The following is a 12,643-nucleotide window of genomic DNA, read 5'->3' as shown; positions in this document are numbered from 1 at the left end:
CACAGGAAACAAGAGGCGCCAAGACCAACAACGACCAGTTCTGAAGATGACCCAAAATAGGTCGAAACATGTTAACAAGGTACGTTAAAATTTAACACAAGAAAGTTCTTATCATACATATTCCAATTAAAAAGCTTGACAATTTCCAGTTTTTCGAATTGACATTCACGAAGAACGTTACATCAGTGAAAAGGAATCAATATTTGAGACAACACATCACATTACATTGTCAACGGATAATATCTTTGCCTCAGACGGAATCTAACACACGAGCGTGACTTCCTATGTTTCATTTGCGCAAATAACTAAGACATAAATCTGAGATGATAATACTACGCAATATGGGAAAATAACCGTAGAATCTATAATAAGACAAAACTCCCACAGTTTCCATTGAAACGTGGCATATTTGTGCATTGCCTGTGGTGCGCAGCGTGTTGCATATGTAGGACATCGGCTGGAGGTCACACTCAATTAAACCGAGCTTTGCGTAATCCAGACAATCGAAGTTCGCTCGCAATCACGGCCAGTCGGATAGATAGCACAACATCTCGCGTCTCACCGCAGACTCTGTCGAATCACCTGTGTCAGAATCTGGTCCGAAAAGTATCCGGTTCGATTATCGGTGCAAGTCGTGATGGATGAATTTAATCGAGGGATTTCAAATGCTTTTGTTTCGCCATCCAGTTCGACGGTGCAAGGAACTTTAACTGGGATGGAGGTGTAATCAGGGAGCAGAGGTCGCCACTAACAATGCAGTATTGTGCACTCTGCACGTGCAGATATGTATACCAGGAGTACCAACTTGTGCAAGGCCATTCCGACCGAAATTTATTTACTTAGTTACTTATTCAGCATTGTGAACTCAACTTTATCGTACTTTGCTTTGTCTTATTTCCTTTATTGGAATTCTTATGTCTTTCCTTCACTTCCCTCTGTTTGTTTAAAACTTCTATCATTTTCCATTTTAATCTTCAATTTCATATTATTCTCTTGTTCTTTATTTACTGTATTTATTTATTTATTTACTTATTTATTTATTTATTTATTTATTTACTTATGTACCGTAAAGTGGGGTGGCTTTGAACGCTGAGGTGACTTTGAACAGTAATTTAGCTCCTTTCTAAATGAAATGCTGTAGCCAATTGCGAAAAAACTCTTTAAGTTGTCAATAAATTAGTTCAGTTTTTTCGCAATAGGGTACAGCATTTAATTTAGAAGGGCGCTAAATTACTGTTCAAAGTCACCTCAGCGTTCAAAGTCACCCCGCTTTACGGTATTTATTTACTTATTTATTTATGTATTTATTTATTGTTTATTTATTTATTTATTTATTTACTTATGTATTTATTTATTTATTTATTTACTTATTTATTTATTTATTTATTTATTTATTTATTTATTTATTTATTTATTTATTTATTTATTTATTTATTTATTTATTTATTTATTTATTGTTCTTCGTTATATTCTTTTCATTTGATTATCCTTCACAGTTGCGTTTTCCGTTTTATCTGATTTTATCAACAGTAATCTCACTAGACGTTTTGATTTATCTAGAGAAAATCAAAACTCGAGTGGGATTTAATTGACTATTACACGATTAGAAGAAAGTATATAAAGATTAGAAGTAACGAAGTACTCCAATACAATAAAATATTAATTGACTTACGAAAATACAACTGTCTTCAAATGTATTATTGTACCATCTCAGTATTACAAATATTACGCTAGATGCATGCTAGATGGCAGTAGTGAGCAATGCCTTCTCGTCGAGAAGTTCTCGATCTGTTATACACGATGGCAATGTTACTAGTCAAGAAGGCTTTGTTGATTCAGTTTCATTTTTATTAAAATGCAACATTCCACTTCAATTATCCGAATCCCAGTAATCAACGTCACTTGACAGATGATTTTCAATAAATCTTAATATTAAATAATCTCTGATACGTGACTATCCATAATATCATATAGCAGAAGCTATAACATAACCTAACTAATATACACAAGTGTTAGAAAAGTTTTAATTAACGACGATGACATAAAAAATAAACATGAATAATTTTAAAAGGAATAATTATTGAATGTACAATTTTCAAATTTGAATGTGATTGGTGGTTCAATTGATGTTATATTGGACGTGTGCGTAATAGAAGTGGAACTCTTTGATTTAGGCCTACATGGTTTATTCAACTTATTCAGGATTTCTGAATGAATAATTTTAAAAGGAATAATTATTGAATGTACAATTTTCAAATTTGAATGTGGTTGGTGGTTCAATTGATGTTATATTGGACGTGTGCGTAATAGAAGTGGAACTCGCTGATTTAGGCCTACATGGTTTATTCAACTTATTCAGGATTTCCGAATGCATAATTTTAAAAGTAATAATTATTGAATGTACAATTTTCAAATTTGAATGTGGTTGGTGGTTCAATTGATGTTATATTGGACGTGTGCGTAATAGAAGTGGAACTCGTTGATTTAGGCCTAAATGGTGTATTCAACTTACTCAGGATTTCCGAATGGTGCTCTTCATTTATTTGTAAATCGGATTTCAGAAGATGCATAGGTATGATCAGTGATTTTTATTAATTCTTGTTCTTGAATGCCAATGCGAGTCATATTTGAAACTGCTGTGCATCGACTGGAGTGGTTTGTAATTATATATATATATATATATATTTTTTTTTTTTTTTTTTGACGTCCGGACCAGCGCAGTTTCAAATGTTGGCAAACAAAGAAACAAATGCTAGGGACGCGATAAAATTAAACAAATGCTAGGGACGCGATAAAATTGTGCGATAAGCAGCCATGATTGGTTGAAATACTTCCTTTCGTACCGTTTTATTGGTCAAAACTAGTATGACGTAGTAAGAGTGTAATAGTCTACAGTAATCTCACTAGAAGTTTTGATTTATCTAGAGAAAATAAAAACTCGAGTGGGATTTAATTGACTATTACACGATTAGAAGAAAGTATATAAAGATTAGGAGAAATAAAGTATTCGAATACAATAAAATATTAAGGGTGCTATTCATAGACATTCCGCTAGCCCGTGCTACGAGCGTGCTAAACTGGCCCTGGCTATCGACTGATTACGTGTACAGGATTCATATCATATCATATCGCTAACACTGGTTTATGAATACAAAAAACGTTAGTTCGCTGATCATCCACCGGAAGCCCGCGCTAACAATGTCTATGAATATGGCCCTAATTGACTTACTAAAATACTATATTGTCTTGAACATGCATTATTGTACCATCTCATCATTACAAATATTCCGCTAGATAGCAGTCATCTTATAAATACCGAATTGCACTAAAAATTAGCCTTTCCTACTGTTAATCAACAGTTAAAAACATTGTTAGTTTCTCTAGTAATAATTTAAGGCCAGGACAGCATTTTATAAGAATTATAAGGTGTCCCTAAACTTTCTAGCAACACTTAGTCCCTCGCAATGAGTAGGGTAAAGGTGCCTAATTCCGTGATACCCCTAATCCCATGATAAAATTTCAATTGACTGCCATGGAGTTGTGGTCTCTGACTTTTAAGTTTTTGAAATACCTAACAGATGCCAGGAGATGTCTTCTTTTCAATTCTATTGACTACCCGCCTTTCGAATAGAAGCAGTCGACTGTAGAAGCTTTTGTTCAGTGAAACGTGGTTGACCAGTAAGTTTTTCTTTCTCTTGTGACCGCTCCTGAAGAAACATTTTATATTTGAGGTAAGAATTAATATAGCACTATAAAAATGATATATTACTGTAGATTATAGTCAGCCGAATCAATGTGTATGATTATTTAAACATTGTGAGACAATAACAATGCTACAGGAGCTTTCCCATTTTCGGATTTATTTTCATAGCAAACACCAATTACAATTATAATAAAATAATAGGGCATATATTTAACTTAATTACTGCTGTTGTTAGCAATATAAATAAAGAGAAATAGTTGTTATAATTCAATTTATTCAAATTTAATTTTGTATTGAATTTAAATTTCAATTTATTTTGTTTATAATATATCAATATGTAATATGTATTCCTGTAGTTACACAAGTATTTTCTATAAAATTCGTCACTTAGACCCTTTTTCTATGTTGTAATTTCTTTCTTAATCCATATTAAAACAATATACCATGACTTTAATGTGTTTTCCAAATACGCGTTTGTTTTCTGAGCAGTTAATGAGGATTATTTTAGTATCACGGAATTAGGAACCCACTATCATGGAATTTGGATCCCTGTCACGGATTTAGGAGTCACTGTATGACAATGAAGAATCATATATTATATATCAAACTTGTGAAACTTTTAACACTGAATGTTGTAAAAACTGTAGCTAAAGGTCCAAATAACGTCATTTAGGTGTTATTTTAAAATTTTTATTACAATTTTGGCATACATATAGACTTTATTAAATATGTCACGGAATTAGGCAACCTTACCCTACACCTCTGTACTTATGGTTGGACATTGTGTCTACTGTGACACAGTACACGAGGGTAGGATAACAAAGGGGAACACAGTAGGTAGAACTTAAAAATGGGAGGGATTCAATCCGGCATCGGAACTTGAATCTGGTGTGCCTTAGTGGTTAAAGCGCCAGCACGTAAAGCTGTAAACCCGAGTTCGAGTCCCGGTGCCGGAGAGAGAATTTTTCTCCGTTCTACCGAGTCTTCACTCTATGTTAGGTTCAGTTTAGGTGCATTATTAATTGCAATTTATTTTATTTATTTTTTAATTTATCTATTTATTTATTCATTTATTCATCTATTTATTTATTCATTTATTCCTTTATTTATTTGTCTATTTGTTTACTTATTTACTTATTAATTTATTTACTTATTTATTATTTATTTACTTATTTATTTATTTATTTATATGTTTGTTTGTTTATTGATGTGTATATTTATTTATTTACTTACTTATTTACTTATTTATTTATTATTTATTTATTTACTTATTTGTTTATTTATTTGTTTATTTGTTTGTTTGTTTGTCTGTCTGTCTGGCTGGCTGTTTGTTTGTGTATTTATTTATTTAGTTATTTAGTTAGTTATTTATTTATTTAGTTATTTATTTATTTAGTTATTTATTTATTTATTTATTTATTTAGTCAGTTATTTATTTAGTTAGTTATTTATTTAGTTAGTTAGTTATTTATTTATTTAGTTGTTTATTTATTTAGTTGTTTGTTTATTTATTTAGTTAGTTATTTATTTATTTAGTTAGTTATTTAGTTATTTAGTTATTTATTTAGTTATTTATTTACTTACTAACTTACTTATTTACTTACTCACTTACTTATTTACTTACTTACTTATTTACTTACTTACTTATTTACTTACTTACTTATTTATTTACTTACTTACTTATTTATTTACTTACTTATTTACTTACTTACTTATTTACTTACTTACTTATTTATTTACTTACTTACTTATTTACTTACTTATTTATTTATTTACTTACTTACTTACTTATTTATTTACTTACTTACTTATTTATTTACTTACTTACTTATTTATTTACTTACTTACTTATTTACTTACTTATTTATTTACTTACTTACTTACTTACTTACATATTTACTTACTTATTTATTTACTTACTTACTTATTTATTTATTTACTTATTTATTTGTTTATTTTTTATTTATTTATTTATCTATCTATCTAATAACTGTAACATAAAATATAATATAAACAGAAAAACTTTAGCTCGCCTCTGAAAGAGTAGAACTCGTGCTCAGGGGCGGATTCCTGAATTGAAATTAAGAAGTATATAATACAATTTGTCTTATGTCTACTACGCAATTGAAATATATAAATTTAAATTTACTATTGTTCAATTTTTATAAAACCATACATAACTTTTTAAATTTAATTAGAATTGACAAGATTAGGATATTTAAATATAAATTTGTTATATATTCTTGGACCTACATTGACCCTTATAAGCACGCGTGGAAGGCCTCACCACCCACGACGCAGCGCGCGTGATGTCACCGGTCCCGTGCACTGCCTTGCTGCACACCCGGTCTCCCCCGGGCCGTCGCATTAATATGGACGTTGCTCTATAATCAAGTCCACCCGCCCCGCAGATTCGTTCTAGCGATGACAGAGAGTTGTCGTGATTCATTTGCACCGATGACGCTGTATGACGTCACCCCGATACGTGCGCCCGGCTACCGCATAATATTCAAAATTGTTTTATCTTGCCACCAGCCCCTCGAGGGGCGCACGACCCAGCGTCCCTGCAGAAGCATATAAGAACCAGAAACTCGAGACAATATGGTTGTCGTGAAACTGTTCGTATAGTAGCGTCGTGCGTTTAGATCGCAAACCTTACTTTCGAGTTGAGTAAACCCAGTTTCACATATATTTAGGGTTACTATGACTACATTTTCAAATTATTACAATCAGGAAACTACAAAAATACGTATTTTGTGTATTTATTTATTCACACTAAAAATGGATATATACCTGATGGCAGTGGTAACTAATTACACTCAATAATGACAGTAATAAACAATCAATAAAAAATTAATAATAATACTAATAACAATTAATACTAATAATAATTAATAATAATAATCATAATCATAATAAATGATACTCGGGAGGAAATTAAACACAGAATAAATATGGGAAATGCCTGTTATTATTCGGTGGAGAAGCTTTTATCATCCAGTCTGCTGTCGAAAAATCAGAAAGTTAGAATTTGAAGAATTACTTGTCAATAAGTTTATTACGTACAATATATTTAACTTTATTTCAATCGGTAATTATGTATGGAATTATAGGATGGGGTAGTTCATTTAAATCCAATTTTAATCCACTTTATTTATTACAGAAGAAAATAATTAAAATATGTCTTCATAAACCTATTGATATTCCATATCAAAATTTGTTTCTAGACTTTAATGTACTTAACGTAAGACAAATTTATTATATTGCATTAATAAAATTCATACATAAAAATCGAAATAATTTTGAATTGTATTCTCATAGTTATGAAACAAAAGGTATGAATTCTTTAAGATTGTTTGAACCAAAATGCAACACTGTTACAGTATTTAATCATAGTAGTAATTTAGGCCCAAGAATATATAACAAATTTATATTTAAATATCCTAATCTTGTCAATTCTAATAGTTCTAGTATTAAATTTAAAAAGTTATGTATGGATTTTATAAAAATTGAAAAATTGTAAATTTAAATTTATATGCTATAATTGCACAGTAGACATAAGACAAATTGTATTATATAGTTATTAATTTCAATTCAGGAATCCGCCACTGAGCACGAGTTCTACTCTTTCAGGGGCGAGCTAAAGTTTTTCTGTATATATTATATTTTATGTTACAATTATTAGCAAAATAATAAATAAATAAAAATAAAACAGTTATATTACCGGTTGTTCTGTATGGTTGTGAAACTTGGACTCTCACTTTGAGAGAGGAACAGAGACTACGGGTGTTTGAGAATAATATTCTTAGGAAAATATTTGTGGCTAAGAGGGATGAAGTCACAGGAGAATGGAGAAAGTTACACAACACAGAACTGCACGCATTGTATTCTTCACCTGACATAATTAGGAACATTAAATCCAGACGTATGGGATGGGCAGGGCATGTAGCACGTATGGGCGAATCCAGAAATGCATATAGAGTGTTAGTTGGGAGGCCGGAGGGAAAAAGACCTTTAGGGAGGCCGAGACGTAGATGGGAGGATAATATTAAAATGGATTTGAGGGAGGTGGGATATGATGATAGAGAATGGATTAATCTTGCTCAGGATAGGGACCAATGGCGGGCTTATGTGAGGGCGGCAATGAACCTCCGGGTTCCTTAAAAGCCAGTAAGTAAATAAGTAGTAAGTAAATAATTAATAATTATTACTAGTAGTAGTAGTAGTGTGGTATTTAATGAGGTGGGCGAGACCTCATACAAAATGAATATGTGATGTAATAATTAATAATAATAATAATAATTTTCCAGGAAGACAACTACATTAAAATTTAACTAAGGTGGGTGCTCCTGTTATGGCCATGTTCCTGATATGGCCACCCCCTATTGTGAGTTAGTTAACCAAAAAACCCGCTAAATTGGAGCAGCATCCAATGAAAGGGCATCCTGGTATGTCACTTGATCGTTTTCTATCCAGTCAGGTTGAGCAATATGGCGTCAGTTGCCTGTTTTGCGGTTTTCATGTGACCTCTTCTTATTTTTCTCTGGCAAGTCTCCTTTGTTTTATGCATGTTTTTCAAAGACTTGTTTCATGAAAACCATTGTACTCCATTCAGTTTTTAATGTTCTCTTGATTGATGTTGTAGTTGATGGCGTATCTTTTACGAGTTGTTCATAATCAAACGATTTTCGTGAAAGCTTACCTGCTCCTGATATGGCCACATCAAATGCACCATGGCCATATCAAGTTCATTTCACTTTTATTTTTTCACCTGACAAATTTACATGCCTTATAGCTGGTATTACGCAAAAATTTGTATTTCAAGAAAAAAAAAACTTGTTTTTTTATGGAAAACCCTGTTTTGACTACACTTTTGAATTATAAAAAAGATTATTGAGTGTCATTTTTATTCATTTTACACAAAATTATTTAATTTTAACACAACTGCGCTATCAAACTGAAAACAATCACGATTTGTAGAACATGGAACAAGGGTGGTCATATCATGTGCACATATTCCTGATATGGCCACTAGGTAGAATTTTGTAATTTGGGACTTTTTGGACAATTAAAGCTATTTTTATGGGGAAAGGAAATTGTTTTAAGAAAGTCCATTAGACTGAGAACGAGTAAGAAAAAAGTGGTTCACATTTTTTTTTCAAAATGGCGGCTAGAAAAATTCTCAAACCTTAGCATGGCCATATCAGGGACACCTACCTTATTCGCTATTGAATGCCGCCATAATCAGGAAGGACTGTACAAAGGATCTCGGGAAATATCTTGATTCTAAATTGTACTTTCATGACCATGTTGATCACTTATTTAATCATTCACTAAGAATGCTTGGTCTCATTAGGTCTATTACTTATTCCTTTTCCTCTCCTGATACACTACTTACATTATATCATGCTTTAGTAAGGTCTAAATTAGAATATGCATCTGTTGCGTGGAACCCTATTACTTCTACTGATTCGGCTAAACTAGAAAATATCCAAAGAAAATTCATTTCTCTTTGTGCGTTCAGATTCGTAACCAACTCCTCTTCTTTAAATTATGAACTATCTAGTAAATATTTTAACTGTACCAGTCTGTATTCGAGACGTCTTTGATTTCTTCCGAGGTTTTCCACAGCCGTGGGACTGAAGCCGGATGGTCTATGGCGAGTCCTTGGCATCAACCCCTTTGATTAGATTACCCCCTTTGATTTGATTACCTGGTTGGGTTTTTCCGAGGTTTTCCACAAACCAAAAGGCAAATGTCGGGTAATATTTTGGCGAATCCTCGGACCTCACCTCATCTCACTACATCTCGCCAAAATATTGTAAAAAATTGCACAAAATTGTAAAAATTGTAGAAAATAACTAAATTGTAAAGCTATAAAAATTTGTAAAAATTGTAATTGTAATATTGTAAAATTTTGACTTGTTCCACATCTTAAAGCTTCATTGCTCATGTAAGACTATGGAATAAAATAAATGAATGAATGGATGGATGGATGGATGGATGGATGGATGGATGGATGGATGGATGGATGGATGGATGAATGGATGAATGGATGAATGGATGAATGGATGAATGGATGAATGAATGAATGAATGAATGAATGAATGAATGAATGAATGAATGAATGAATGAATGAATGAATGAATGAATGAATGAATGAATGAATGAATACACTTTCTTTAGTAATGCTATTAATGGTGTCATTGATTGCGATTCTTTTATACGTAACACCTATCTTAGAATTTCCGTGAAAAGTTTTCGTGGTCAAAGAATTTTCTTCACTAAATTATTTAAATCTCTTTTTCCAGTAGCCAGATTATTAAAAGTGCCAATTTGCAAGATCTGATTTGATTTTACTTATGCATGATTTACTCGTATCCTTACTTGTTATTTAATATCTTTTATTATTTGTTAGATATTGCTATTTATTTTGTTGCATTTGGTCAATTATTAATGTTGACTATTATATTGATTGTATTCCATTTCACTGCCATTTTCTGCCATTCATTCTCATCATCATTCGTTCTGTTTTGTATTGTTTTTTGTATCTTGTGCTAAACTGTAATTGGCCTTGTGCTGTTGTTTTGCACATTAATATTCTAAATAAATAATAATAATAATAATAATAATAATAATAATAATAATAATAATTATTATTATTATTATTATTATTATTATTATTATTATTATTATTATTATTATTATTATTATTATTATTATAACAGGGAGCATGCTACATTAAATGAAGCACTTAAAATAACGTTTAAAGTAAATCTAATTTGTATCTTAACCCAAAGTTCGAACTAAAACCCACGAGTATGATATGTTCATACCTTCACAAGTATCTTTCAGCACTACACTCATTTCGCTGTCAACTCACTCACTGCACTGGAACTACGACACTTTTCACTGATTCTATCCTGATTTCACTAACACATCAAAAACATTTCACTGTTCAAATACTTTGCACTGCCACTATAAACTATAAAGCTTCACTGACAGAAACACACTTCACTTACACAACATAATTCTTCACTGATACAACACTTCAATAACAAAATATAATTTACATACTTTACATACTGTGTATAATTATCGTCTATTAGTACAGTCCTTAAGCCTATTTTAAATACGTTTTTGGTTGTTGGTAAAGCCTTTAGTAAGCCTGCAGGTAAAGCATTCCAGTCCCTCATAGTACGATTGAGAAAAGAAAACTTTCCAGTGTCCGTCCTCTGTCTTCTTTCCCTCAATTTATATGAGTGGTCGTTCCTTGAAAAATAATTTGGCGGCTGCAACCTATTTTTTATTTCTCTCCAGGCAGGCTCACCTCTGTATGTTTTGAACATTGCGCATAATGGAATTCGCGTTTTCCTGTTCTTTGAGTGTGTCCCATTTTAATGGTGAATTTTTACGACAACACTTGAGAGCCCGTTTTTGAATCTTTTCCAGTGTCTTAATATGTTCTAATCTGTAAGGATCCCAACATGCAGCACCGTATTCCATTACTGGACGTACTAGTGATTTATATGCAATCTCTTTGGATTTATCAGAGCCTTTTCTTAGTACCCTCATCACAAAGTGTAACGCTCTCCATGCCTTTCCCGCTGTGTGAGTAACGTGTTCCCCCCAGCCGAGATCGCTGCTAAATGTTATTCCTAGGTATTTACATTATTCTTCATCTGATATAATTAGGAACATTAAATCCAGACGTTTGAGATGGGCAGGGCATGTAGCACGTATGGGCGAATCCAGAACTGCATATAAAGTGTTAGTTGGGAGGCCGGAGGGAAAAAGACCTTTGAGGAGGCCGAGACGTAGATGGGAAGATACCGTAGAAGTGGGTAAAGTCAATCAGTGGGTTTAAAATCGATCATTTGCGATTTTTATTGAAAATTATATATTTTCTCAGTTACTTGTTAAAATTTTGTTATGCTAACTTCATTGTCTTACATTGTAAATGTAAGCGAGAGGGACAACAAAAAGCCTGCGAATGCCAACAATGGGAACACAGTGTAATTACCGTTGAAGTGAAAATTGTTATTTTCAAGTTTTTCTCTTAAATGAAAACAAAGTCTTACAAACTCTAAATTATAGTCAGCAGTGAATGGAGACAGGAAGTATACGTAAGTACTTTTCGTTGAGATTGTATCCTGAAATAATAGTTTCGCAGTTCGTGTTGAAACTTAATATTTAAAAAAAAACTTGTACCTTTGTAGGGTTGAGTCGAGCATGCCATCGACTCACTCGAAACAGATAGGATCAGCAGGAAGAATAAATTGTTCACCGAAATATATCCAATTAACACTTATAAACAGAAAAGTGTCATAATATAGCTTATATTGATGGGATAGTGGGGAAAGAGGAAGACGAAATTATGGTGAATTTCTTGCGTAAGAGAAACACTGCCAAAGGAACATATTTTGTACATCCCTCTATACCTGACTATGAGAACAACGTAGTTTCTAAAGTGACATGAGGAAGGGAAGATTTCAAATAACATCTGATATAAACCTAAGCAATGTTGAATTGCATTTTAGATTATAATTGAAGGGTGATATTTCAATGTAAATTTTGAATTCTTAAATCTTTATTTGTCGGTATGTGAAGTATTGAAATGTGTTTTTATGTTTTATAAGTTAGCAATCATAGCCACGATTGTACAGTGGAGACCTATAGGCCTAATTGTATCGAATAGTATGATCACAGTAACAAAAGATACACTATATAATGCTATAGGCATATATTGAAGATTATTATTGCTTTTACACCCCTTATAACAAATAAAATATGTGTAATACACTTAATTTGTTTTTTAAAAACATAAACAGTGATCGACTTTACTCCGCAATATTTTAAAATCGATCTTAAACAAAAAATTCAATGATGATCGACTTTACCCTATTTAAGCAGGTAACTTCGATCACAAGTCAAATAAAA

This window comes from Periplaneta americana, chromosome 14 (genome assembly GCF_040183065.1).
Source record: "Periplaneta americana isolate PAMFEO1 chromosome 14, P.americana_PAMFEO1_priV1, whole genome shotgun sequence".
NCBI classification, from domain to species: Eukaryota; Metazoa; Arthropoda; class Insecta; order Blattodea; family Blattidae; genus Periplaneta; species Periplaneta americana.
Note: the sequence above shows the minus strand (reverse complement) of the source record.